The 26,010-nt window shown below is 38.0% G+C and overlaps 1 protein-coding gene across 2 annotated transcripts in view; it reads right to left on the bottom strand.

The window, feature by feature from the left end:
- LOC150087197 (rab GTPase-activating protein 1-like) overlaps positions 1-24,720 on the bottom strand; it is a 435,279-nt gene extending 410,559 nt beyond the window's left edge. For both annotated transcript variants that reach the window (XM_090373009.1, XM_090373010.1), the window contains exon 1: positions 24,442-24,720. The gene's annotated coding sequence lies outside the window, so the exon portion shown is untranslated. The remainder of the gene's footprint in view (positions 1-24,441) is intronic.
- Between the last annotated feature and the right edge of the window lie 1,290 nt (positions 24,721-26,010).

Genomic DNA, 26,010 nt, shown 5'->3' with positions numbered 1-26,010 from the left:
ATGCTGCTTTTTGTAGCCTGTGCTTATAATCTTGATTTCTTTAGCACCTTTAGCATTGATGGGAATTTCGAGGCATATCGAAGAAGACCGGGGTTTCATCAGCATTTCCAATTTGTTTAAACTCAGTTTCTTTTTCCTTAATTTCATCACCTGTCACTGAAAGTTAATCAGCTTCTGTTGAAAGTCTGAAGGAATTTTTTGACAGATAGATATTCAGCGCCTTAACGATAATCTGCTACGACGCATGAGTCTCTCGCACCAGCTGCCACTGCCTTTAAAAATTATTTTCTCTATTCCGAGGGACTTGGCAATTTCTCTGGCTTTCAATTGCATAGCTTGTTGAGTGATGGGTAATCCTTTTGCAAGTGTCTCTGTTACAAAATGTATCACAGCTTCATCAACTTGTGGAAATCTTCCTTTCTTAGGCCCTGTAAAGCACTTGGTTGTTGCTTTGCACAAAAATATGGAATTGTGATCATTTCTCCAACAATGAACATTTACTTCATTAATGTCAAAATGTCGACCTGCAGCTCTATTTCCATGTTCTTTTGCATACACAATAACTTTCCATTTCAATATGGCTTCGTAGTGCAATCTTTTTGATATTTAATGTGCAATCAGGGATCAAAATAAACGAAATACAGTAATTCCACTTCTTATGTACTTTCGAAGATATAAACAAAACTTCCTAGTTTTCACTGAGTGAGCTCCACTATAATGAAATAATGTGGCTTCACATTTTGAAAGCACTTGAAATCACCCACTACACTTTATTCTCCAATGGAATCGGAGAATGCGATAACGGTCAAACTTGGAGGTGAGGTTTCCGTGTAAAAACAAAATGTGTGGTGCTGTGTGCAAAGTGAAGGAAAATTAAAAAAAAAAAAAAAAAACTGCGATTGTAAGACACCATCGATTCTAAGACACTCACCGTTTTCAGAGATGTTTACAGGGAGGGGAAAAGTCCATTAGAATAAAAGAAATACGGTTATATATATTTTTTCCTTGGTTGATATGATATTACTAAAGATAGTTACTTGGTTTCTTAACCTAAGCAGGACCAAATTAAAGCTTCGTAAAGCTTTCAGCACTATGGCTTATAGATTTTAAAGTAATACAAAATAAGATTTTTCCCGTTTATATATTGCTGGTTATTCTGAAAAATGACACTGTTCAAGCTACAAACAAGGATATCACTATTTTTTTTTTTTCATTTGCTTAATCAGTTTGTTAAAAATTTTATTTCATAAATTTAAGTTTCGTCAGATTTACATTTACTGTACTAACTTCCTATAAAGTAAAGGATATCCTCTTGCTGTGATTTTTTGTCTTTTCAATATTACTGTTATTATATAATGTCTTAATCACATGTTCACATCTATTAAATTCTTATTCTGCTAGAGTTAACACTATACTTAAGCATTATCTATGAAGGTTATGAGATAACTGGAAGCTATTTAAGATGAATGTCCAATGTGCATCTAAATGATGCTAATTTTTTTTTTTATAATCCTATGCCAAATGATATAAAAATTGTCCCCAAAATGTACAGATTAATTTAGCTAAGCTTCAATATACAAGTAGGTGAAATAAGTAAGGTAAGAAATTACCTAATCATTAGAATAAAAGGTCAGAAAACCTGAATACATTTATATAAAATATGACCACTCTGGCAGTGATGCAAACTACTATACCTTTGTAGCAAAATCAAAAAGATACCTGTTACCCTCTTCAGGAATATCTCTCCATGCTTGGATTAACTATTCCCTTAAAATTACAACAGTTGAGGCATGTCTAAGTTGCCATCCAATCATAATCCAGACTAGCTCAACTAGAGGTAGTCTGGATTATGACTGTCAGAACAGCAGATAAATCAGAGGAGCTACTAGGCCAGGGAAGGATATCGATCACTATAGAGAAACTATATGATAACATAAGAATGGGGGCAAGAACAGTCTTGATGAAATAAAGGATAAAGAAACTGTTGAAGAAACTGCAGAAGGGCAGATATTAGCATACGATGCAAGAAAGCAAGCTTATGCAGAATCAGCCCAAAAAAAAAAAAAAAAACTTCCACTTCACCCCTCCGTTCGAACGAAATACCTGTCCAGCTGAGCCTTAAATTTATTTAGGATATCAACTTCCACAACAAGGGATGGAAGTCTGTTCCACCAACCAACTAACCGCTGGCTAAAGGCAAATTTCCGCACATCTATCCTACATCTGTCTTTCCTCAATTTGAATTTATGCCCTCTCAGGTGATTATTCTGAGCAAGAGACAGAATCCCATCAGTGTTGAGCATGCTCAAACCATTCAAGGCTTTGTACACCTCTATCAGATCACCTCGCTGGTGCCTAGTTTCCAGACACTGTAATTCGCAAAACTTAAGCCTTTCTTCGTAAGAGCACCCCTTTGTCCCATTCACCAATCTAGTTGCCCTTCTCTGTACTCGTTCCAGCAGCTCTACATCCTTCTTGAAATGAGGCCTCCAGACTTGTATACAGTACTCAAGGTGTGGCCTGACCACTGCCTTATACAAGGGAAAAATCACCTCCTTATCCCTGCTATAAAAATTTCTGTATATCATTGATAAGACACCATGAGCTACTCTTGCAGCCCGTCTGCACTGCTCAAAGAACTTCATATCTGCCTGCACAATTATCCCCAGGTCCTTTTCATTCTCTACCACTGTCAGTGTAGTACCACAGAATTGATATGCTGCTCTGGGGTTGCTGTTTCCCATATGTAGTACTTTACATTTGTCAATGTTAAACTTCATTTGCCACCTCTCAGCCCATCTGCTCAAACTTTCCAGATCTTGTTGCAGCAGCATAGCATCAGTAGTGTCCTTGACAACCTTGCCAACCTTTGTATCATTTGCAAACTTGGACATTAAGCTTGATATACCATCATCAATATTATTTATAAATACAGAAAACAATAATGGACCCAACACTGAACCCTGAGGGACTCCACTAATAACATTAGTCCACGATGAGCAGTGTCCATTGATTACCACTCTCTGTTTTCTCCCTCTCAACCACCCCTTTTATCCATAGCAGCAATTTGCCTCCAATGCCACACTGCTCCAATCTGTGCAGCAGTCTTCCATGTGCAACAGTATCAAAAGCCTTTCTAAGATCCTAGTATATAATATAATAGTTATTCCCTGCATCCAAGTTCTTTTCTGACTTTTTTTTTTTTTTTTTTTACGTGAACCCCAAACACGAGAGGAATTAGAACCTATAGTACTTAGTACTGTGCTTGGGTTGGAGGTTGAGAAGACGAAAGAAGATAATTGTTGACATTGGACTTGAACTTCTGTAGATTGTAATTTTCAGGAAATACGTATGAAGGAAGGTTGTTCCAGAAAACGGCAACTGAATGAATAAATGAGGAAGATGAAAAGTTTGTTCTGTGGGTTTGAAGTTGGGCAGTAAATGGATGTTGGCTGGTGGCAGCACATGTTCGGACTGTTTTGAAAGAGAGAGCAGGAATTATAGAAGCCAATTCAGAAGAACAGTGCCCATGGAAGTATCTGTAGAAGAGGCATGCAGCAGAAACAGTATATATATGAGAAAGCGAGTGGAGAGACTCTGTTAGAGATGAATCATTAATTAACCTAACTGCCCTCTTCGGAATGGAATCAAGAAGCCTGAGAGAGGTTTTGGGAGCACCACCCCAGATGTGGGAACAATATTCCATGGCAGGGTGGATCTGCGATTTATACAGAGTGAGCAGCTGTTTGGAAGAAAAGTAATGCCGAGAGCGAAAGAGAAAACCAAGTTTTTTAGATGCAGAGGAAGCAATATTTGTAATGTGTTTGTGCCAAGAGAGATTAGAAGTCAGGGTAATCCTAAAAAAAGAGATATATCATTTTCCCTAGAAATCGCAGTGTCACTAAAGATAAGTATAGGAGCAGAAGAATACTTTTTGCGAGATATAAGACAAGACTGAGTTTTAGAAGGGTTGAAATCAACTAAGTTGTCTTTGCCCCACTGGAGAATTACCTGAAGATCGACATTTAAGGAATTGGTAGCAGATATTCGAGAAGTTGAAGCTGATTGAGCAGGACAAGGTTTCTCAAAATGGAAAGTGGAATGCAATGTGCTATCATTGGCAAAACTATGGATAGGATTTCCAGTCAATGGAAGAAGGTCATTAATATACAAGAGGAAAAGAGTGGGGGAAAGAACTGAATCTTGGAGAACCCCGGCATTAGTGGAGAAGTTAGAAGACAGAGAGCCATCTACCATCACCCTCAGTGAGCGATCAGAGAGAAAACTGGATAACCAATTACTAAAAACAGTTGGCAAATCAAAAGATGGAATAATTTTTTAGAAGACCTTTATGTCAAACATGATCAAAAGCCTTTGAGATGTCAAGAGCAACTAGTTGTGTTTCACCGAACCTTTCCATTGAGTTAGTCCATAAATGGGTAACATAAGGCAGAATATCAGCAGTGGATCGACACTGACGGAATCCATACTGGCGATCGTTGATCAGATGGAAGGTTTCTAGGTAGTTTAAGAGTTGGCGGTTAATTGATTTCTCCATTACTTTAGAAAGAGTAGAAGTAATTGCAATGGGACGATAATTGGATGGGAGAGATTTGTCACCCTTTTTAGGAACTGGCTGGATATGAGCAAATTTCCAAGCTGAAGGAAAAACACCTTTGGAATAAGAAAGTGATAAAAGGTGGCAAAGAATAGCAGTAAGTTCAGGAGCACAGGTTTTGAGAACAAGTGGAGAAATACCATCAGGACCTGGAGCTTTCTTAGCATCAAGATTCATCAAAATCCTTCTGATAGCTTTTTGACGGAAGACCACAGGAGGCATTGAATGGAACATGTTGGGAATGGTCGGATCATTAATACATGAGCTGGAAGAAAAATGGGATGCTAGCAAGTCAGCTTTATCCTTGGCTGAAGTGACAACAGAACAATCTGGTTTGGACAGAGGTGGGAGCAGAGATGGGCAAAAGTTGCAGCCAATAGCTTTGGCAAGAGACCAGAATGCTCGGCTACCATTAGGGCAAGAAGCAAGTTTTCTGCACTTAGCCTGTTCAAACTCTAGTTTGGACTGAGTAATAACTGCTTTGCAATTGTTGCGACATTTGGTGTAGGCAGAAAATGAAACTGAAGAATTAGAAACAAGCCAATCACGATATGCAACATTCTTCTCTTGAACAGCCTTAGCACATTTATTGGAAAACCAAAGTTTAGTTAAGGACGAGATTTTAAAGTGGAGTGTGGGATAAAGGATTTCATTCCTGCAAGAATAATTTCACTGACACGATCTGAGCAAATGTTAACATCAGAAGTTTTGAAACAGTAATCCGACCATGGAAAAGAAGAAAAGAAGTCTTGCAGGTCATCCCATTTTGCATTCTTGAAATGTCAAACAACATGAGGTTGGGAATAGCCATGAGATAAAGGTTCCATTGGAGAAGAGACAATCGTCAAGTTGTGATCTGAAGTGCCTAAAGGACCTCTCACTTCGACCATGTACTTAGAAAGGGTTGTTTGTGAGAAAAAGATCAAGCGTATTGGCTGTATGATTAGGATTGTCCAGTATTCTTGTAGGTAAATGAACAATCTGTGTAAGGTGATTAGTAATTGCGAAAGCCTCAGCATCTCGACCTGCTGGGTTGGTGTGACTAGAAAATGGAAGCCAGCTGGAGTTGTGAACACTGAAATCACCAAGGAAAATTACCTCACTGTTAGGAAAGTTGGACTGGAGAAAGTCAAGTTGCAAAGAGAGGAAGTCAAAGAGCTCCAAGTGATTAGTGGAGTTGGGAGAACGGTAGGACAACAGATGAATCTGACACAATAAGATAGAGGGATTTTAAGATAGAGAAGATCAAAGAGAGGAGATTCCAAATTGCCAAGTCTCTGACAGGGAATATCAGAATGGACGTATGCACATGTACCACCTTTGAGGCGAAAGGAATCATACAACGTATAATTTTGGCATCTCAGATGAGCAGTAGTTGAATCAACCGATAACTGAGATTCAGTCAGAAAAAGTACATGGGGTTTGGCAGACTGCAAGTGGAAATGGACATCGTTGAGATTAGACTTGAGACCACGTATATTTGTGAAATGAATTAGGAAGTGCTTGGGAGGTTTAGATCTTTTCGCAGATAAGCTTGCTCTATTAGTTTGACAATTCATGGTGTATTCAATAGTAAGAAAAAGTGGGTGGGACATGCTGTATGAAGTAATGAAATTTTTGGATATGGCGTACATGTGGTAAATATATACCCAGATCCTTGACATAACGTGGCCTCGACAATGTTCCCTGCATACACACTACTCGGACTCCCTCCAGTCACTGTCTGGCAGAGTAGAGATAGCAAGATTGTACACTAGCTGATCCAGATGCCTCCTAGAGAGTTACCAATAGGTTCGGTCCAGTGTACTAACTAGCGGCCAGCCTGCGAACACCGTTTTAGAGCAGTACCCTCCAAATGTAAGGAAGATTGGATCTTGCCAAGACGCTCATCATAACCTCAAAAGTCATCAATCATACTGCATGATGGAAGAGATAGGGAAGGGTTGACCAGAACTTAGCTCCAGAGACTAAACATGGGTTCCACCACTTCAAGCCTCCAATAAGCAAAATGGTGGTATTTCACCGGTTGATGAGAGTCATCTACCACCTACTACTGCCTGGTAACATAGAGGGGCAGCGTTCCTCCATGTGGTGTTGGCGCCACATCTCGACCCCTGCTTACGTTGGTTCACACCTGGGTGGTCACCCACCATGTACTTGTGCATGGAGGTTATACCCAGGATTATTAACAGTCCCACCATCGTGAAGGTGCATGCAGAGGATTTGGCTGTCACAGACCATCCAGACTTTGCCGAAATTGGGTCCACTTGACTTGAGTGTTACCCGAATATCAGTTCCATCTGCGTTTTAGACTCCCAGGTAGCAAGTACAGCTTGTCTGGCATATCTGAGAGAATTTCTGTGACAACCTCAAGGACCAATGATGCTATGATGGCATTGGCTACTATGATGCAGTAGCATCATAGTAGCCAATCAAATTGGTCAGGCAAGACTTCCCCTTAACAAAACCATGCTGTGTCGGAGCTATAACTGAAGTCTTGTCTATATGATCCTGCAGTGCTTTAACCAGTGCCTCCATTAACTTTCCTGGAACAGAAGTTAAATTCACGGTCTATAATTACTTGTGTCAACCTTTGATCCTCCTTTGTGAATTGGGGTTACACTTGCACATCTCCAATCTATGGATACCTCCCCTGAGTCCAAGGAAGCTCTCATAATTATGGCTAAGGGTTTGCTTACTTCCTTTGCTGCCTGCTTTAATATAACTGGATAGATCCCATCCACTCCAGGTACCTTTCTTGTGTTTATCTTCAAAAATTTCTCCTCCACTTTACTCTCAGTTATTACAAGATTATCTTGCTTACTACCAGAGTTGAATACACATCTGGCATTCCCCTCGCTGAATAACTCCTCATGTGTGAATGTCGATGCAAAATATGCATTTAGTTTGTTAGCTACCTGAGCAGGATTATCAACAGTTGAACCATCGATATCAAGTGGACCAATATGATTCATCCCCCTTCCTTCTAGAGTTTACATAAGTAAAGAACTCTTTGCTGTTTTTCTTTGTATCCTTTGCCAAAGATTTCTCATAATCTTCCTTTGCCTGCCTAACCTCCTTTGTGACTTGGTTACAGACCAGCTTATATCTATCATAGGCTTCTGTGTCACGTGTTAATTTATATGTATCCCATGCATTTTTCTTCTCTGCCATGTGTCTCATTAGTTCATCTGACATCCATTTAGGCCTAAACCTTAAACAATATTTCTTAGTTGGTATGTAAAGCCTAGTAGCTTCCAAGAAAAGTTCTTTGAATGCTTCCCATTTTGAATTTGCTGTTGGTAACATCATCAGTTGGTCCCACTGTATAGAATTTAAATACTGTCTCAGACCATCGTAGTCGCCTTTACGAAAGCAATAACCCTTCCCTTTACCCCAGATGGTAGTTACCTCTTTGAGTAAATCCCACTTCAGCACACTGTGGTCACTGCCACCTAGTGGTTCCACTATCTACAGATTCTTAACGCATGAAGAATCACTACTGATAATCAAATCAAGATTATTACTCTTTCTAGTTGCCGCCCGAACATGCTGATGTAGAAAACAATCATCCAATAAATCCACAAAAGCCTTGCTAGTGTGTGAGTGACCAACACACAAATTCCAGTCAATATCTGGGAAATTAAAATCCCCCATTATATGACTCTCTGATTTACTGGTCCACTCTATTTCCCTGTACAGTTTCTTATTATACTCATCAGAGTCATTAGGCCTATAGCACACTCCTACTCTCAATTTTGATTTCCCAATGCTTACGTCACACCAAACTGACTCAACACTGCACTGTCCAGCGATGTCAACTGGCTTCACTTCCTTGGATTTGATGTGTTTCTTAACTAATAGCATAACCCCTCCTCTCTTCGTATCCTGGCTATCCTTTCTTCGTATCCTTTCTGTAGACGTTGTACTCACCAAATTCCAGTTCTAAATTTCTCATATCTGTGTGACACCACGTCTCTGATATCCCAACAATATCCGCCTTTGATGCTTTCAGCAATACCTCAAATTCATCGAATTTATTTACCAAACTCCTGGCATTGGTGTACACGCAAGTATACATGCACCTGTTCTTTTTCTTAGCTACCCTAACACAACCCATGTGTTTACTTGTACCACAATGACTCCCAGCAGTCTCTGAAATATCCTGCATCTTGTTTTCCAAGCTTCTGCTCATTCCAATAGAAGCAGTGCAAGAATCACTTTCACCTCTGCCAGTGGCTATTATTAGTCCTTGTATCCCCCAAAGCTAGCAGTTTTCCGACCCACCTAACACTGCCTCAATAGCATCAGCAAATATTCTTGCACCCTTTCTATTTAAGTGTATCCCATCCCTGTAGAAGCAGTCCCTTCTGTTAACAAGTACAGACCAGGCTGAAAAAAATTCTACCCCTTGGTAAAAAAAAAGGTAAAGTGCAGCCATTATCAACCCACTGCAGGATGGAAGCCTCCTCAACAATTCATGCTGAGGGAAATGGACCATAATCTGGCACGCTGGTCCAGTGCGGGTTGGCAGATCGACCGTATTCAGCAGTCAGGGGCTTGAACCCCGGTCTACTCAAGGAGCGTGTGCTACTGCACTCCCGCTCCTGACCACTCGGCTACGGAGAACCCTTGAGCCTTGCACAATCTTTCTAGGGCCGAATTGATCAACAAGGCTCTCATCATATACAGTCAGTCCTCGTATAGCACGATAGTTGTGTTCCTAGAAACCCTCGTGCAATGCAAAATCGTGCAATATAAACAAAAGGCCCTATGCGAAAAATAGGGTTAGGTGCCGACCACCCAAGATTGAACACACATTTGTAACCAAAACATTACCAAACACAATAAATAATCGTAACAAAATACTTACGTATTTCATTACGACTATTACGTAATAAAATATTGCTAATGCTTTTGCTTCTATCGTAAGCAAACTTTTTTTTTGTTTGATTTTCTATCAACCAGATGACAGCCGTTCCATCTCTTCCAATTCTTTGTCTTAATCTAATGGATTTTAATTACACTTTGAGCTGTTCCGGCTATGAAAGTTTCATTTTCTTTGTAATTCTCGGCGTTGCCTCATTTAGGCCTGTAGCACGTGCAATATCACATGGTCTTTCATTTTGCTCAAAGCGTTTCACAATTTCATATTTTTTCTCTATCGACAAAGGCAGACTGGCCATAAGCCTTACCGGGAAACCCTGGTGGCCGGTGTGATTTTGGCCATAAACCATAGTGTGAGGCCACTATAAATTTTCCCGGGTAAGAATTTTTGACCCAGTCCGCCTCTGTTTATCGATATTGCTTTTTCTTTTTCTTTCTGAATCTGCAGTGTCTTCACCAGGACACTTTCTTTTCACACCTTTTAATTAAGTATTTTACGCATTTTTAGGGAATAAAGCACAATTACAAAACGAGGAGGCATGCTTGATACACATAAACAAAGCTGCGCCTGTGTAGCAACTGAATAAACAACACCGTAAAGGCAGAGATACACTATTAACACATCACATTTTACTATAGCACATTTCTAGGGGTTACTACCATAAAACAATAAAAACAATTTCCAGTTGCATTTCTGCTAGTGGAATCTTTTATAAACTGGTAGTAAACTCGATCTAATTGCATTTGCGATTGACCAACACGATTCCGATAGCTGGAATTGTGTTGGTTTTTACGTTATTATGGCGAAATGTGTTTCCCCTTCACTGGTATAAAAAACAAATACATTGTCAGAATTTTCACTTCATTCCTATCGTGTTGCATTCGACTGCCATTTCTTGTAAACACAAAGGCGAATCGTGCATAAGCGAACTTGGTTCGTGTTATATAAGATATCGTTCCCCTATTTATAAATCGTGTATGATCAAATTCGTGTAGTGTAAACACGTGTTATACGAGGACTGACTGTACTTCCTCCTATCATGTCTGGGCAGAATTGCAGACACTTTCAAATTCAACCCTAATTCACGGCTTTTTTTCAACTGTGACCTGTACTTGTTAAGTAATTCTGCCGGTCTCCTACTCTTAATATCATTAGTAAATACAATATAAATGCAATTTCAACAGCAATTTACACTCGCAAGATTAGCTTTAACTAAAATCATATCTCACAATTCAATTTGCATTTCTTTGTTGATTATCAGGTCATTGCACAAATGATTCTTCAGTTCTGCCAAACAAAATCACTTGAGTCAATATCATCAAGTTCTGTAAATATACGTATATACCCTGTTTTTTTTTGTTATTTGGTTTTTAGGAGCATTAGCAACTATGGCCATATTGCTTCGGGGATATGTGGTGGTCATTCCCTGACCTTTCCGTATCCTCCGTATTTGGTGGTCACAGGCTCGAACCCCGGTCTAATCAAGAAGCGTGTGCTATGGACTGCTGCTCCTGCCCACCTGGCTACAGAGGTGCCATATACCCTGTAAGGTCCATACACTATAAATGTAAACTTATCATGTATGGGTTATTTAAACATTCTGTTCATCTGTTCTTCTAGATATTTATTTATGGATCAGTGGTGTGCCCAGAAAAGAAAGAAAAGTAATTATACAATACTATATTAGATTTATTAAAATGTTTAATTTCTGTACAGAACAGGGTACAGGTAGTTCTCGACTTTACGAGTTAATTCGTTCCTAGTGCGTACTCATAAAGCAGGAATTTATTTCCCATAGACAATGTAAAAAATAGGGGTTACTTTCTCAACAATGAAATTAGTTGGCTAATTGAGAAATTATTTATGACTTACAAATGTTAAAGAATGTTTATTGTTCATCATCATCATCGACTAAATGCACACTCTTTGATCACTCATTATTGGCTTGGCACTTGTTGGTTTGTTGCACAAGGAGTTGTCTTATTCAGAAATGCTTCAAGAGGCATTTGTTTCCAAGATAATCTCTTTTCTTTATAAATTTCAATAGCATGCATAAGCATTTTTTAATGGAACACACAAATTGCAACTAACATGATTTGCGCAGAGTAACAAGTGTACGAAACTTAAAAAAAAAAAAAAAAAAATGGAGAGAAGATTCTGAAAATTTATTTATGTTTTTTTTTATACGATTGAAGATTCCAGTAAGGGGTAAACACATTTCACCATAATAATGTAAAAATCCACACAATTCCAGCTATTGGTATTTTCACAAATGCAATAACATCAAGTTTACTCCCTGCTTGCAATAACAGAAAAGCCCAATAACTCGGAAAGTGCAAATTGTTTTTGTTTTATGGTCGTGACTTCCAGAAACGTGCTTTAGAAAAATATGACAAAGCCGTTCAAAATTGGTTCTTAGAACATATGATAACGATGAAAATTTTGTGTGTTTAATGATTTGAATTGGTAACTAATGCAATTTATACTATAAAAACAACCTTTTAGAGTTATATAGGGAAAATTTCATCTTCCAAGGTCGTGGAACGAATTACCGAAAAAACAGTGTATTATTGGGTTCACATTACGATATTTTTGCGATACGATCGCAACGGATTAATATCATAAAGCGGGGTACACTGTATTGTATAGCTACGTGTGTGGTTTGAAATGTGGTATTTATGAATGTTTAACATTTTTTTTGCAATTAACGTTCATATTTTCGATTTTGTTGATACTTGAAAAAAAAAAAAAAAACTCGTAAACCCGGGAACTCGTAAAGCGAAAACTCAAAGCGAGAACTGCCTGTATTAATCTTTACTCCAAATAAATAACAAGCTAAAAATCACAAAATTAAAAAGCAGAAACTCTCCTTTTAATCAAATAAAAATTATAATTAATAAAAGGGTGAGACTATTTAAATTGTAAGTAATTGTAATATTTGAATGTCTTAAATATAATGTTCCTCTGTGTTAACTTTTGCAGTCAACTGTCAAGGAACGAACGCTGGTCTCTTTAGTGACAGTGACAGCACTCAGGCATGTATACTCTTTAAAAACAACTATAATTGCCCAAGTAGTCAACCTAAAGTCATTAATATTACTTTTAACTGGATAACATCACCCATTAGGAAAATCCTTTATCCACGAGGCACTGCAAAATCAGGAGTTCAAAAATGCTTGAGGTCAACTGCAAAAAGTTAAGGTAAACATTATATTTAATGCTGTTTCAAATAAACAATCCAAAAAAAAAAAACTTACACTCAAATGTCTTTTGGTCCATTAGGATATATGCATAAGCACCTATTGTCTTCACCATGTCCGTCCATCGCATGTAACAACTCTATTTCTCGTGTACGGATTTTCATGAAATTTTGTTTGGCTCATATTAGACAGATTTGTTGAGTCATCACAAATTTCATTAAAATCGGACAAATAGAAATCTGACAAGTATTATTTCTTTGTTTCATACAATTTGTACAGAAAAAAGAAACTCATTTATTAAATGTAGTCTTAATGCAGTATTGATAGCTTTAGACAGTCCATGAATGCTTTCATGTATTGTTATGTAAGACTTGTGGAATATTTGACTGTTGGCATTCGTGGCAAGCAGATGTGTCTTGTTCTTCATAGCAATTAAAAAAACTATAGATAAGGGATTAGTGAAGTAGAGGAGGATTTCAGAGGTAATTTAGTATATTGTAAAATTTATTTTCATAAGTTTTTTTTTTTTCCCTCTAATAGTTTGATTTTTATAATATTGTAAATATAATTTTTTGAGTGTTTCTTTTATTGATATTTAGTAAATTTTACAATGGTTGTTAAAAGATTCACCTTGAAGACTTTCAGAGGGTACTATGACTCCTACGGAAATAGCTGATGGCGATTTCTGGGAGAGTCATGATTTTATCCTTTGCAAAACCTGTGGCATGTATTCCAAGGTTGACAAAGTGAATAATCATTGCTCACCTGATGATTCTTTTCTTTATCAGCATTGTAAGGAATGTACTGATTTAAAGTAAAAATTTGGTGCATTGCTAGAACAATTTGAGTCACTTAAACGGATGCTTGCCCTCAATAATAATGTAACTGGGAGCTCATCAGGAACTCAAGGCTCTAGTAACCTACCAAGTGATGTACTGCTGATTCAGGCCCCAAAATAGAATAACCAAGTACAAACTATTCTGATTCGAAAGGACTTAGTTCTATTAGGAGACTCCATTGTCAGGGAAATATTTTTTGTAATAAGGACAGGCAGACTAGAACCAGGGTATGTCTGCCAGGAGCAACTATTAATGATGTCACTAACAGACTGTCAGATTTTAAGAGGGTAAAGAGAATATTATTGTTCAAGTGGGGACTAATGATATTAAGCATACACAATCTGATGATTTGTTAGAGAGATATAGGACAATGCTGCGAGTTAGGTCACAATGTCTATGTGTCTGCAATTCTGCCCAGGCACGACAGGAGTGATTATATGCTGAAAGCCCTGTCAATTAACTCAAGACTTGAAGGACTCTGCAATGCATTTGGAGAGAAATTTCTATCAGCTTGGCCCAACTTTGTAGGTAGAAGGAATCTGTTTTATAGAGATAGGATACATTTAAACAAAGGTAGTGCAAGAGTTTTTGCCAGTATTATTGAGGATACCTTATTAAAGGTTCAGGGAAACTGCTAGTTTGGGGGTGGGGGACAAGGGTAATATAGACATGCGTTTATCTAATAAAATTGGTCAAAGTAACGCTTGCACATACTCCAAGAGTTTGTGTCTGTTACGGCAACAAAACATATTAGCAAGATGTTCTGAGGGTAGAAACATTTCAAATGAGCAGATTGCTAATGCCAAGGAAGCAAGCCTAAATAACTTTAAGAGATGTGTATGTCAGGGTAGTTAACTGTAGGATTAATGTCAGAAGTGTTGTCGATAAAATGAGTTAATTCGAACTGCTGGTTAGGACAAGTAACACGGATATAACAGGGCTTATAGAAACGTGGTGCCACCCGGAGATAGGAGATGATGACTTTCAGTATGGTATGTACAATGTATTTAGGAAGGATGGGGAAGATAGAAGGGTGGTGGGGTCATGCTTCTTATCAAAAGCAGCCTGAGCATGGTGAAAGCTTTCCCAGATTCAGACATTTCACATGCTAGTATAGAATCTTGTATAGTGTGACATAGTTGGAAGCTAATGTATAATAAGAGTGGGAGTAATCTACAGGCCGAGTGATTGTGAAGATTATGATGAGAGCCTCTACATGCAAATGAAATGGGCTAGTAAAGTCAAAATTTTTAAATCAATTAGATGATTCCTATTTGTATCAACATGTCAGGGAAAGCACTAGGGAAAAGAATATTCTAGACCTCATAAATCATCCACGAACCAGATGACATAATAGGGCTGACAGTACAGGAACCTGTAGTCAGGAAGTGATCACGGAGCTCTACGATGGACAATGAAGAGGGAGATAGAAGTAGATAAAGGCAAAGGAATGGGTTATAATTTCAGAAAAGGAAATTAAGGTGCTATAAATGGCCTCTAATAACTGGGTAGATATCATCACACAGAGAGGGAATATAACTGAATTATGGTATACTTTAAAAACAAGCCTTGAATGCTTATATACCATTTTAAAAAAAATACTCCACGAGGAAGATTCCAAGTTGGATGAGTAAGGAAGTTGCCAGATTACTTGAGCATAAAGGATGGCATGGAAAAGTTAGACCAATAAAAAGTATTGAAGCCGATAGCAGCTACAAATTGATCTGTAACAGTGCCACAGAAAAGGCTAGGCTGGCAAAGGCAGATTATGAGAAATCGGTGGCAAAGAGAGGCGATAAGCATTCATATACAGGGTGATTCAGGAGGAATAGTAAATATTTTGGGAGGTCATAGTATCAATTATTTTGAGTAAAAAATTCATATAAACATGTGTCCAATTCTTAATGGATATGGGGATACAGCTGTTTGAAACAGCTTACAATTTTGTAACACAACAGGCCCAATCAACTGACTGTCAATGATACCGCACCACATGTTTACAGAGAAGCGATGTTGAAAATTTGTTCCTACAGTGGCATGTGGATTTTTGTCTGACCACATATGAGAGTTATGGTGTTGTTGATACCATTACAGGTGAAAGTCGCTTCATCGCTGAACAGTATTAATGGAATTAATTGGCAATTAGCATTTACCTACCGACAAATTCCAATTGCTGAGTGTTGTTTTCTGGTTGAAGGTGTTGCACCTGCTGTATGTGAAATGGATACATGCCATTCTCACGTAATATTCACCATACTCTTGTCTGTGGAACACCGATATGCATAGAAATATGAGTGCTGGGAACTGTACTAGTCTCAGGCAGGTTGGTGCAAACGCTAGTAAACTCTCTTGAATCTGGTATTATGCGGTTAGGAAACTGTCGACGGTATTCTTTACAGGCAGCACTTCCATCACAAAAATTGTAGACAAACACCATATCGGCATGTTTAGCATGTGTGAAGATGTGCGGCATTCTTAACACTTCTAACACCAAACATTGTCAAGTTATAACTGCTTCTTGGTCACATCTGATTCAGTGAGCTGTGTGCACCAGTTTCAACTAGCTGTATCTTGGTATCCATTGAGAATCGAATGCATGTTTATATGAACTTTTTTATTCAAAATAATCGATACTATAACCTCACAAAATATTTACTATTCCTCCTGAATCACCTTATATATTTACATATATAAATGCAAAGAGAAGAACAAACCAGATCGGACCCTTATGTAATGGTTGTGGGATAGTGTTAGATACTCCAACTGAAGTTGCAGAAGAACTCAACAGTTACTTTGCACAATATTTACAGAAGAAAAACCCTTGTGTCAATGAGAAATTATGGATGTGAATTTGAAAAAAAAAATGTAATTAATGATGTTGAAATTTCACATGTTTATTTAATGAAAAAACTTTCGAGCCTACAGGCCAGTAAGGTCCTGGGGTTGATGGCATATACCCTATAATCTTAAGGGAGGCAGCGAGTGAGTGCAATTGAACCATTGAGACTAATTATGAGAGCATCAGTGGACTGGGGAGTAATTCCGATGGATTGGAAAAGTGGCAATGGATCTGCAATACATAAGGGCGGTTCTAAGAGTGAAGTGGGATTTACCGGCTGGTCAGTCTAACTTCAGTAGTAGGGAAAATCATGGAGACATTTATCAAGGGTGGAATTCAAGGACATTTATCAAGGGTGGAATTCAAGGACATTTATCAAGGGTAGAATTCAAGATCATTTAGATAGAAATTGAATTCTGAAGGATAGTCAGCATGGTTTTGTAAAGGGAAAATCATGTTTAACTAATCTGGTTAGCTATTTGAAAGAGTCACTCAAGGGGTGGATTTAGGGAATAATTTCAAAATTGTTTATTTGGATTTCAGCAAAGCATTTGACTCAGTCTCACATGAGCAGTTACTTTATAAGTTGGAACAGGTTGGAATCTCAGGGAAAATCCTTAGATGGGTAGCTGGATCACTTCAGAGCAGGAGGCAGAGGGTTGTGATAAACGGTTATTCCTCAGATTGGGTTAATGTAAGAAGTGGGGTTCCCGAGGATCACTATTAGGACCACTGTTGTTTTTGATTTTCATAAATGACATCGATGAAGGGATAGAGGGTGTGATGTATAAATTTGCAGATGATGTAACTAAAGCCTGGTAGAGTAGTTTCATTTGGTTTGGTTTTTATGGCGCATGGGCCACCAAAGCCATAATGCCCCGATAGAATAGTAGTTAATGATCACCGCCAAGTAGAGCTTCTTCAGAATGACCTAGACAGACTTCAGAGATGGTCAGAAAAATGGCAGTCGTGCTTTAATCCAGCAAAGTGTAACATATTACACTTAGGGAACAGTAATCCCAAAATTACTGATACACTTGGTAGAGTTGAACTAAAGCCAGTAGTTCAAGAAAGGGACTTGTTGTTGTTGTTATTTGGTTTTTAGGAGCATTAGCAACTAAGATCATATTGCTCCGGGAATATGCGGTGGTCATTCCCTGGCCTTTCCGCATCCTCTGTATTTTGGTGGTGACGGGCTCGAACCTCGGTCTAATCAAAAAGCGTGTGCTACGCACTGCTGCTCCTTCCAACCTGGCTATGGAGGTGCCTCACAAAGGGACTTGGGTGTTAGGATACAGTCAGACATGAAGTTCCCCAAGCATTGTAGCAAAGAAGGCCCATGGTGTCCTATCGATTTATCGAATAATTGCTAGTAGAGATAAGGACGTCATAATCCTATTATACAAGGCTATTGTTAAATCACACTTGAAATGCTGTGTTCAAGTATGGAGACCACACCTAAAGAAAGACATTGTGCTTCTTGAAAGGGTCCAAAGATGGTGAAATCGGCAAAAGGGTGTCCATATGAGGAAAGTCTTCGAATATGTGGGTTGCAGAGGTTGGAAACTAGGCACCTTAGAGAAGACTTGATTGGGCTAAGGTGCTGAGAGGCATAAATAAAGTGAATGAGGACAAATTTTTTATGGTTATAAATGATTCTAGAACTAGGGGCCATAATTTCAAGTTACCAGGGGAGATGTTTAGGCTGAATTGCAGGAAGTTTTATTTTAGCCAGCGAGTTATACATTACTGGAATAAGTTACCTACATGGGTGGTAGCGGCTGACAGTTTGGGAAAATTTAGTCTTCTTATTATTTTATTTATTTATTTTTTCGGCTGGTGTAGCGTATGCCATAGACTTCCTAGCACCATGTGGCCATTGCTAATACTAATACTTAGTATCACTTGTGAACACACACACACACGCTGAATACAATAACAAGAAAGTGGAAACAAAGCAGAAATATGGAAAAAACAGGAAGTAGTCTAGTGTAGTCAAAGGCAGTAAATGCTAAACCTATGCTGAGCATGGACAATAAAGTGAAAAAACGTGAGAGATCTAGAGAGTGACAGAAAGTAAAAAAAAGTATAATAAGTGATAAATAATTATAAAAATGATAATATAATTACAAAATTGATAAAATAAAGACGTTGTCACACAACTTAAAAAAAATCGGCCTCTCATCAGGTGTCAACGGCCAGGACTACAAGCAAAATAGCAACATGTCTCTTCATTTCTGATGTAAACCACAAGCCAAAGGGTAAAAAGCATAAACATAAATAAAAATGGGAATAAAATTTTACTGTTAGCGAAATATAAATTTCTTACTGAAATAAATAAAAATTAAAATAATTTTTTTTTTGTGAGCAAAACAAATTTTTTTGTTATACAAGGATTAAAAGGGAGGTATTTTGAAAATGGCTTGTGAACTTTACAGTTGACACTATGAAGATGAGAAATTAACAACTGGAATCGACAACAGAAATTTCTAAAAACATATAACTTAGTCTAATCCAAGTAAAGGTAAAGAGATTTGAAAACATAGCCTTGGAAAAATAACTTACATTGTAGAGACACATGAGGTGGCAATACGACTGCATGCAGGACAAAATGAAACTAGAACTGAAAAGCACGCACTAATGAGATACAAATACAAAGTTATACAATAGCAACACCTAGTGATAAAAATGTTTTGTCAAAACTAGAAATAATTTAAAAAAAATAAATAATAAATAATGCATACATAACATAGAGACATCAGTCAAACTATTAAATAGGAGCAGTAGACCCTTTGTAAAAATGGAGAGGAGTAGTAGACTATGTAAAAAAAAGTTTACTGCCCCCATCCTCAATTTCTATGTCACTCATATTTCTAGACATCAAATTTTATTAGGGATTACTCTGACTCCTAATCTCTCCTGGCATAAGCATATCATAAATATTGCTTCCACTGCATAAAAAAAAAAAAAAAAAAAAAAACCCTGTTTTCTTTGTTTTGCTCTCAGCATTATTTTTCTTCTAAACAACTACTCACTCTGCACAAATCTCAAATATTCCTACTACAGAAAACACCCTCTTAAGCTTCTCAATTCTATTCAAAAGAGTACAGTCAGGTTACTGACCCATCTTATGAAGTCTCCCCATCTGTCTGACACATCACATGTGGGTTAGTGCAATTGCCTCATTTTTATACGTAATAAACTATGCATACAATGATCATCTACTAAGGTAGATGGATTGGCATCATTTTAATTATATCTCATATTATGAATACCTTCACAAGTTACCATGATACTGCACTACCTCGAATAAGTAATGCAACGGAAAAGACTATTATTACTTATTCTCGGTGGGTACCATCATCCAGACAGTACCGTTTCAAGGCTACTTGGCCTCTCCTCAGTGTGGGCAGATACCCAGGTGTAGTAACAGTGACAACCTAGTTATGGAGTATAACTCCAAATATGAGATGTGCCTGATGGTGTGCACTGATTTAGACTAAAGGATACTTTTGTCTAGACTGCGAAGAAGTTTAATGACATATGGGTTAGTGCAATTGCATCATTTTTATATGTAATAAACTATGCATACAGTGATCATCTACCAAGGTGGATTAGCATCATTCTAATTATATTTCATATTGCGAATACCTTCACAATGATTACAATGGTATTGCAGTATCTCAAATAAGTAACGCTTCACCAATGGACTGTCTCACAGATGTTCAGTTTCTGCTACTTTCTTTTCCCTTTAGATATTTACATGGGCACCATTCTTCTGAATTGGAATCTGTAATTTCCTCTCTCTTTGAAACCAGTCTAAACACATGTTGTAATCAGTAACTGACCACCTCCAAACTCAAAGAACAACCTTTCCTCTTCCATCCCTTCTACTCCATCTTGGAACAACCATCTTTCACAGTCATACATATACTATTTCTTGAACATCACAATCTACAAAATTCAAGTCTAATGTCAACAACTATCTTCATTCTTCTCAGTCTTCAACCAATCCTCCAACTTCAGCCTTTATCCCAACAGTGTGCCAAGTACTATAGGTTCTAATGATTTTTGTGTTAAGGATTATTTAAAAAAAAAAAAAAAAACATTATACAAATTTACAAATGAAATGGTATATTGAAATGGTAATTTTTCATGAGTAGAAAATCCTTTCTTCCACCTCTGGGTAATAATCAATAAACATTCAATTTGCAAATATATGTGGAGTCTGTTTTCACCTTTGTAAATTTAATAAAAATAACTTCCATGTAATAAAAATTATTTATATCAAATAGACTTCCTATATAATTAGTGGTAGATAGTACAGCATTTTCAGATTATATTTGTGCATAACTTAAAACTTGCAGTAGCAAGCTACCAGTAGTTTGCTCTGGCTGCAGAATTAGACACCGTGACTCAATGGTGGCTGGCTGCACAGTGACACGCTGGTGGGTCACCCCACCTGAAAGATGGGGTCTAAGCAAAGCATGCTGGTTTTGTAATAAAAAATTAAAATATCTTCCTCCTGTACATCATACATACACTACAATGTGTCTTGTAGTATATGCACTTATGAAATAATTTTTCTCCAGTGAAGTAGCACAAAGAATACATTGGCAAATGGTCTGTTGTCTTGTATGAACATGTTAATCAGCATGATGGAACCATTGTGTTTACACATCTGGTAATACAGATAATCTGCATTATACTAGAGTTTAATAAGTCTAATTAGCTGAGTAAAATATGTTCAAGTTGTTACAATTCATTTTAGAACAATAAAATATGCATTAAAAAAGATTCTAATCATGTAGGCAGGGCCGTGCAAAGGTACTTGGGTGCCTGGATGCAAAAAGAGTTAAAGGGGCCTCGTTTATTTATGTTGAGACAAAAATGCTCTGTCGATTGGGGGCCCTGGTGTGGTGCATCCACTGCAACCCCATTTGCACGCCCTACATGTAGATTGGCATATTTTTTGTTTTAAATACGAAATTTAATTTCCTATAAGGCAATAACTAACTTAAACCTCTAAAAATGTAACGGTAAACTGATACATACCTATATAATACTACATACAATGTAACGGAATAATACATACAACGGAATAATACATACAATGTAACCCTGATAGCATAATATAATACATATTACTGCATATAGGTATGTATCAGTTTAATATAGTATTCTCAAGATAAACTAAATTTAAATGGAAATCATGCCTTAGACTAGAGCATAACAGAGGGGGTGAAGTGGAAGTTTTTTTTTTTTTTTTTTTGGCTGATGCTGCATAAGCTAGCTTTCTTGCATGTGCCTCTACTAATGCTAACTATGTGTGTGAAGTTGCTGGAAGTTTCTTATAGGATATCAATGAATTTTAATGAGATTTGGAGATTGGAATATGGCACATTTCAGCAAAGTTTGTGCCTTGCTTCCTCAATGATGGTTGCAGAGAATGACAAGTTCTTGCATGTCAGGATCTTTGCTAATGTGCTGCTGCTGACCCACACTTTTTCTTCCATCACTACTGGTGACTAATTGAGAGTTTACAGCTATGAATTAGAAACAGATGTCCAGTTCTTTCAATTGAAGATTGTCTTCTACAAGGCCAAAAAAAAAAAAAAAAAAGGCCAATCGAGATCACATAAAGATCATGCTTATATTTTTGACTCACGTGGTATTGTTAATTACTAATTTGCGCTGCATTGCCAAAGGGTGAACCATGAATACAACTAAACAGTTCTACAGAAATTATGGATGCTATTCAGAATAAATAGCCAAAAAAGTAGGCTCCAGGGAATTGCTCCTGGCATCATGAAATGCCTATGCACACTCAGCACTTCCTGCTCAAGGATTTCTCGTAAAGCACTCCATTGCTGTCCGTCATTTGCCATACTCACTGAATCTATGATTCGTAACCCCCATCCCCGCTAACAAAATCTCCTTGCCTTGAAAGGTTAAGGATTCAACAATGACTGAGGAAATTATTCAGAATGTGACACAGGAATTGTTAGCAATAAAAAAAAAAAAAAAAAAGCATATAACATTAATTCAACTAAAATCATGGACTTATCTCCCAACCCCCTCCTTTTGTGTGTACTTTTTCTTTTCAACTGGTGGGGGGGGGCGGGTTTCCTTAGGGCACTGTCTCTTTTCATTATAGTGCCAGTTCATGTGGTTTTAAATAACAGTGTATATTATGAACATGCCTGAAATTGGCTAAAATTTTTTTTTTTTTTTTTTTTTTTACAGGCCTGATTGTACTAGCATTAGTTGAGGCAAGGGTTCCTCCGTAGCTAGATGGGAAGGAGCAGAAGTGCATAGCACACGCTTCTTGATTAGACTGGGGTTCAAGCCCATCACCACCAAATACAGAGGATGCGGAAAGGTCAGGGAATGACCACCGCTTTTCCCGGAGCAACATGGCCTTGCTAATGCTCCTAAAAACCAAAAAACAAACAAACAAACAGTTGAGGCATATGATGCAAGAAAGCAAGCTTATACAGCATCAGCCAAAAAAAAAAAACATCCTTCCCATTTCATCCATCCATTCACTCAAAATGTTTGTCTAGTTCAACCTTAAATTTATTTAAGCTATTAACTTTCACAACAGATGGAAGTCTGTTCCAGCAATCAACTACCCGTTGGCTAAAGGCAAATTTCTGCAAATTTCTAAAGGCCTTTCCTCAATTTTAATCTATGCCCTCTCAAGTTCTTAGTCTGAGCAAGGGGAAGTATCCCATCAGTACTGAGCCTGCCCAAACCATTCAAGACTTTATCCACCTCAATCAGATCACCTTGCAGGTGCCTAGTCTCCAGATGCTGCAACTCGTAGAACTTAAGCCTTTCTTCATAAGCGCACCCCTTTGTTCCTCTCATCAATCTTTTTGCTTCTTTGTACTTGTTCTAGCAACTCTACATCCTTTCTAAAATGAGGCTTCCAGACCTCTATGCAGCGCTCAAGGTATGACCTGACCATTGCCTTATACAAAGGGATAATCACTTCCTTGTCTCTGCTAGCAAAATTCCTATATATCACTGAAAAAATTCCATGACCTGCTCTGGCAGCCCATCTGCACTGCTCAGAGAATTTCATATCTGATTGCACAATAACCCCCAGATTTTTCCATTCTCCAATTCTCTTAGTGTAGTACCTCACAGTTGGTACGTCTCTCTTGGGTTACTGCTACCCACATGCAGTACTTTGCATTTGATTGAAGAAGCTTTTCAGAATTCCTTCCATTTCTAATGAATTCAAGGGAACTGGATCAAATTCCAAGCCTCTCCAATATGTGCCAACTGGCAAATCCACTATATTTTCAAGTCGATCCCTTTCATTTCAACTAATGCATTCTACAATCATTTAGTTTTGGCCATCAATAATATCTAACCAATGATATCTAATCTTATAACAAAATAGGTGTTCCACTTGTATTATTTCTTCCAATAACGCTATCCGTCGTTACTGTATTATGTATTCACAACTTGTCACTGGATTGAATATGCCGGGGTTCAAATTCAGTCGAGAGTAGAGGAATTTTCGAATGCTCTTCAATTATTATTATTAGCCATATAGTGCAAGGAAGCCTGAAGCTTATGCTGAACCAGCCAAAAAAAAAAAAAATTTCCAAATTACCCTGAGAGAGAGGAATCATCAAGAAATAGAAGTATGATATTCAGCTCAGGACCCTGGGTATGCCAATCCCATACTCACCAGATGTGAGACCCTGGGGTTGTATTTGAGACTGTTCTATTCCACTCTTTGGGGGAAGGGGGGGAGACAGGGGGAGTAGGGCTTCCCCCGAAGTACTGCAAGTTCTTAAGGTAGCACTGCAAGTAAATCGGCCCGTAAATACACTGTGCTGACATAATATGCCATTAAGACCATATAAACTAGCATAATCATGTGAACCAAATCAATTCGATACGCCAAAAAATCTCAAATCAAATTTATGATTATGGATGCTTCTACTCTACATGCTTATTTATTCTATTCGGTGACCGATATTGAATATCCCAAATAAGAAAGAGGGAGACCGGGATGAAAATGAGAAACCGCTTACCTTTAAAGCAATTCATAATAATCAGTCACCATGTGACTAGGTACAGTAAAGTGTTCCTTCGAATGTTTCATTTCGTAAGTTCTGTCAATCTCAGTAACACCGGATTTTATCTATTAAATGTTGATAGGATATAACCCAAAGGAATTTTTCTGAATAGATACTGAGGGTAGTTTACCTTCTCACACGCCAAAATCATTTCATAAACACGAAAGAAAAGAATCAGTTAACAAAATTTACGCAAACCACGAAATGCTTCCACCTTAATTCACTGTCACTTCGTCTGACAATCCACACTTAGGCATACTTCGCCACCTAGTGGCTAAATATTTTAAACTGAAATCCAAGAAGTCTTTTTTTTTTTTTTTGAGCATCCGCCATATTGCCCATTCATTCACCCAATCAAGGCATGGCAACAAACATAATATCTAATGCTTCAGCAACAGTATACGATACAGTGGGGTTTCCATATTCGCGGATTCGTGTTGGTGGTCGCGAAATTTTTCATACTAAAAATTTGGCTGCAGTCTGCGCAGTTGCACAGTGGTATCTAACCATCCTCCCAACACCGGGTGGAAAAGGCCCTGGTTCGGATCATGTCGATGACGCGAGGAGCTTTTATTGGCTTTTTTCATTCCGTGCCTCAGTTAGTCTGTTTCAGACGTAGATAGCAACGTTCCACTCCCCCCTTTGTCCAGCAAAACAGGCAAATCGACCAGAGAACACACGCAATTTACAGACAAAATAAATATATTGGTAGATGTAATCATTTACGGGAGACCCTAGTATCAAAATTTTGTTTTCTTTTGCTGCTCGCTGCATTCACCCAGTGAGCGACTTCCGAGTAGGATGGCTTATGACCTTTGTGGTTTTGCATTAGACTACTTGCGCTTAAGATATTACTTTGATTATGAATACACATGGGTTCTAAACGAAGTGCGTCTAGTAATGGATAAAAGCCTAAAAAGGAAAAGAAAGTGATGACTTTGAACAATAAAGTGAGGAAACTCCGGGGGCTCACATCTGGTGAGTATCGGCTTGACAAACCCAGGGTTCTGAGCTGGATATCATCATTCTTCTCTTTCTTGGTGATTCCTTTCTACTTCTCTCTCTCTCACCCTTCCATCAGGATCAACAGTACAGCTGGTGCAGCATAAGCCTCAGGCTTCCTTGTACCATATGGTGCAGCATAAGGCTTCCTTGTACCATATGGCTAATAATAATAATAATAATAATAATAATAAAGGGGCACAATGTACCCGGGTTCGAATCCCGCATTGGTCGAAGCGAACGCGGCTCTATTACGCTGAGAGACCGATATAATAATAATATTAAATGATAAAAAAAAAGCATCGCGAAAGTTACCCCATTAGACTTACCTACCCCAAGGTCGGAGTGACGGCTGATGTAGATGGTGGCGCCATCTGGTGTCACTAGCGAGAACTAGAATAAATAAATAAACCATTGGACAATAGCCAAAGCTAAACAAGTCCACCTCCATAGATGGATAATGTCGCAGAAAAATATTATTTATACTTCATCGAGTGTGGCGCAGGATAAAGTCACTCGCAT

This window comes from Mastigoproctus giganteus, chromosome 4 (assembly GCF_048544385.1).
Source record: "Mastigoproctus giganteus isolate SK-2022 chromosome 4, ASM4854438v1, whole genome shotgun sequence".
NCBI lineage: Eukaryota > Metazoa > Arthropoda > Arachnida > Uropygi > Thelyphonidae > Mastigoproctus > Mastigoproctus giganteus.
This window is presented reverse-complemented; position numbering and strand designations above follow the sequence as displayed.